This window comes from Ornithorhynchus anatinus, chromosome 4, assembly GCF_004115215.2.
Source record: "Ornithorhynchus anatinus isolate Pmale09 chromosome 4, mOrnAna1.pri.v4, whole genome shotgun sequence".
NCBI classification, from domain to species: Eukaryota; Metazoa; Chordata; class Mammalia; order Monotremata; family Ornithorhynchidae; genus Ornithorhynchus; species Ornithorhynchus anatinus.
Window position 1 is genome coordinate 119,689,183 of NC_041731.1, and position 4,489 is coordinate 119,693,671.

The following is a 4,489-nucleotide window of genomic DNA, read 5'->3' on the forward strand; positions in this document are numbered from 1 at the left end:
TCCCCATTTTACAGAAGAGGTAACTGAGGCCCAGAGAAGTTAAGTGACTTGCCCACAGTCACACAGCTGACAAGTGGCAGAGCCGGGATTCGAACTCATGACCTCTGACTCCAAAGCCCGTGCTCTTTCCACTAAGCCACGCTGCTTCTCTGTATAACAAACATTCCCTGCCCACGATGAACTTACAGTCTAGAGAAGCAGTGTGGCTCAGTGGAAAGAGCACAGGCTTGGGAATCAGAGATCATTGGTTCGAATCCAGGCTTTGCCACCTGTCAGCTGTGTGACTGTGGTCAAGTCACTTCACTTCTCTGTGCCTCAGTTCCCTCATCTGTAAAATGGGGATGAAGACTGTGAGCCTCACTTGGGACAACCTGATTACCCTGTATCTACCTCAGCACTTAGAACAGTGTTCTGCACATAGTAAGCATTTAACAAATACCAACATTATTACTATTAGAGGGGGAGGCAGACCTTAATAGAAATATATTCTGGATATATACGTAGTGCTGTGTGGCGGAGCCAGTGGGAGGGGGTGAATAAAGGGAGCATATAGGGCAGTGCAGAAGGGAAAGGAAGAAAAGGAAGCTCTCTTGGAGTGCCTTCAGTAAGGCATTGAAGGTGGGGAGAGTATTGTTGAATTGTACTTTCCAAGTGCTTAATACAGTGCTCTGCACATAGTAAGTGCTCAATAAATACGATTGAATGAATGAATGAATAACTGTCTGTTGGATAGGAAGGAGGGCACTCCAGGCTAGAAGCAGGGCACAGATAAGAGGTCAGCAGCAAGCTAGTCAAGATCAAGGTAAAGTGAGTAAGTTGGCATTACAGGAGAAAAGCTTGTGGGCTGGGTTGCAGTAGGTGGGTAGTAAGGTAAGGCAGGACGGGGAAAGGAGTGCTTTAAAGGCCATGGTAAGGAGTCTCTGTTTGATGCGGAGGAAGATGAGCAAAGGATAGAGGCTCTTGAGGAGTGGGGAAATGTGGACTGAACGTTTCTGTAGAAAAATGATCCAAGCAGCAGAATGAAATAAGGACTAGAGTGGGGAGATACAGGGAGCATGGAGATCAGCAAGGAGGCTGATATGATAATCAAGAAGGGTTAGGATAAGTATTTGGATTAACGTGGAAGCAGTTTGAAGAGTAAAGGGTGGATTTTATGAAACTGGAACCGACAGAATTTGCTGACAGATTGAATATGAGGGCTGAACGAGAGAGAGAGGGGAGTCAAGAGTCAATGGAGAAGCAGCATGATAGTGGATAGAGCAAGGGCCGGGAAGTCAGAAAGGCATGGTTTCTAATCCCAGCGCTGCTACTTGTGTGCTTTGTGACCTTGAGTAAGTCACTTCACTTCTCTGTGCCTGTTACCTCTTCTGTCAAATGGGGATTGAGACCGAGAGCCCCACGTGGGACGGGGACTGTATCGAAACCGATTTGCTTGTATCCACTCCAGTGCTTAGTACGGTGCCTGGCACATAGTAAGTGTTTAACAAATACCATAAAAAAAATAACGCCAAGGTTATGTGTTTGTGAGACAGAAAGGATAGTGGTGCCGTCTACAGTGATGAGAAAGTCCTAGGGAGGACAGGGTTTGGGTGGGAAAATAAGGAGTTCTCTTTTGGACATAAGTTTGAGGTGATGGCAGGCCATCCAAGAAGAGATTTGGGTATCACTCTCATAGAGGTGGTAGTTGAAGCCATGGAAGCCAATGAGTTCTACCGGGGAAGGGGTGTAGATGGAGAATAGAAGGGGACCCAGAACTGATCCTTGAGGGACCCTCACACTTAGGAGGTGAAAGGCAGAGGAGGAGCCTGCAAAAGAGACTGAGAATGAGGGGCCAGAGAGGTAGGAGGAGAACCTGGAGAGAACGGTGTCCCTGAAGGCGAGGTTGGATAATCCTTCCTTCCACTAGGCCACACTTGCATCTCTCATATCGTATGGTATTATTTCTATCACTACTTTGCCTCTTTAGTTGGCAAAGAAAGTGACAATGGCAGAGATGATTATCCCATTACCAAGGGCTCACTAACCCAGGTCTAAATCACTTTCTATACTTTGTGCCAGGGACCGTTCTAAGAGCTGGGGTAAATACAGGTAATTGGGTTGGACACGGGCTCTGTCCCACATAGGGCTCACAGTCTCCATTCCCATTTTACAGATGAGGTAACTGAGGCACAGAGAGGTGAAGTGACTTGCCCGAGGTCACAGGCCACGTGAGACTGTAAGCCCGTCAAACAGCAGGGACTGTCTCTATCTGTTGCCGACTTGTTCATTCCAAGCGCTTAGTACAGTGCTCTGCACATAGTAAGCACTCAATAAATACTATTGAATGAATGAATGAATGAAGTGGTGGAGGTGGAACACTCAATAAATACTATTGAATGAATGAATGAATGAAGTGGTGGAGGTGGAATTAGAACCCAAGTCTTTCTGACTCGCAGGCCCGTGCTCTATCCACAAGGAACAGGTCACTCCCACTTTAGCAGAGAACCAGCGTGGCTCAGTGGAAAGAGCCCCAGCTTGGGAATCAGAGGTCATGGGTTCTAATCCCAGCTCCGCCACTTGCCAGCTGTGTGACTTTGGGCAAGTCACTTAACTTCTCTATGCCTCAGTTACCTCATCTGTAAAATGGGAATTAAGGCTGTGAGCCCCACATGGGACAACCTGATCACCTTGTATCCCCCCAGCGCTTAGATCAGTGCTTTGCATTTAGTAAGGGCTAAACAAATACCACCATTATTATTATTATTATTTAGCATGGGGATATAGGGATAATGAAAATCTGCCTTGAGCCTCAGAAGGATCTGTAGAACCTCTCTCCTACTTAGAACTTGAATTCCACATGGGACAGGACTGTGTCCACTCAGATTGTCTTTTATCTACCTCAGTGCTTGGTGCACAGTACATGCTTAACAAGAATAATTATAATTATTATAGAATCATATCAATGGTGGTCATAATGTCTGTCTGCAAGCTCCTTGTGGGCAAAGAATGTGTTTGTGATATTGTAGTCTCCCAATCTCTTAGTACAGTGCTCCGCACACAGTAAGCGCTCAATAAATATGGATTCAATGAAAGTGTGCAGACCACTTTAGTAAGCACTTAGAAGTGTATAGTGCAATACAGTTGGTAGACATGATCCCTGCCCTCAAAGAACTTGACTGTGTTTTCTGTCCAAGATGAGGCTACATAACTGATAAGCTTGAGATCAGGGATTGTCACACTTGATTGCTGTATTGTATTTTCCCGAATGCTTAGTACAGTGCTCTGCACTCACTGAGTGCTTACTAAACACAATTGGATGACTTAATGTGTCTCAGACGACTCATCTGAGGGTTGTTTGGTGCCCGGCACCGACCATTCAGCTCTGTTTTCTCCTTCAGCTGAGCCAAGTCTTCCCAGGTCCCTTCAAACCAAGTTCCTCCACAGTGCTTGACACATAGTAAGCGCTTAACAAATGCATAACAACAATAAAACTGCTTGAGTTGAGGCCACTCAAGCCTGTCTGAACAGCTGCTGGATCCTGCTATTCTAAACCGGGCCCCTGCACTCTGACATTGGAGTTCCAAGTTTGTACATCTAAATCATGCAGAACAAAGCATCTTAACCTAGTTGAAAGAGGTCAGGTCTGGGAATCAGGGGACCGGGGCATCCAATCCCAGCCCCATCACTTGTCTGCTAGGTGACCTTGGGCAAGTTGCTTCACTTCTCTGGGCCTCAATTACCTGATCTGTAAAAAGGGAATAATAGAGGTGAGCCCCCTGTGGGCCATGAACTATGTCCAGTCTGATTAGCTTGTATCTACCTCAGCGCTTTCCCCTCTCAGGACTGCATCTGGATAGTTTCCAGTAGTCTACCAGTCTTGGCTACAGGAGGGAGAGTCAAGCAGAGGCCTACCCATTCCATTCCTAGCTTAGCCAGTGTATAGTGAGTGGAAGACAATCTGCTATAAGTCAAAACTCACCCATGCTGGGCAGCAGTGGCATGGGAGAGAGTCGAGGGTGGAGACTCAAGTTTACTGTGTGGAAGGAGGCAGTGGTAAACCACTTCCATATTTTTACAAAGAAAACGGTGGATCCACTACCAGAACGATTGCAGATGGAAATCGGGGCATTCTGAGAGAGATGTGTCTGTGGTGTCTCTGTGGGTCGAAATCGACTCGACGGCATAAGACAAGATTCCAGTGCTTAGCACAATGCTTGGCATATGGTAAGCACTTAAATACCATTTAAGTGCATAGGCTACACAGAAGGGAGAGAGAGTAGGGGAAATTGAGGCATCAGTGAAGCAAGGTAGGAGGGAAGTGAGGTGAGTGCTTTAAAGCCAATGGGGAGGAGTTTCTATCTGATAGGGAGGTGAACAGTCAACCACTGGAATTTCTTGAGGAGTGAGCACAGATGGATTGAACATTTTTATAGAAAAATGATCTGAGCAGCAGAATGAGGTATAGACTGAAGTTGGGAAAGGCTGGCAACCTCTCAATACCCTAAAGTCA

General features: G+C 46.3%; 1 non-coding gene across 1 annotated transcript; it reads left to right on the forward strand.

Annotated features, from left to right (window-relative positions):
- The first annotated feature begins 3,810 nt into the window (after nucleotides 1-3,810).
- On the forward strand, nucleotides 3,811-3,948 carry LOC114811385. Its single transcript, XR_003759089.1, has one exon. It is a non-coding gene; the product is annotated as a small nucleolar RNA SNORA7 (small nucleolar RNA).
- The last annotated feature ends 541 nt before the right edge of the window (nucleotides 3,949-4,489 follow it).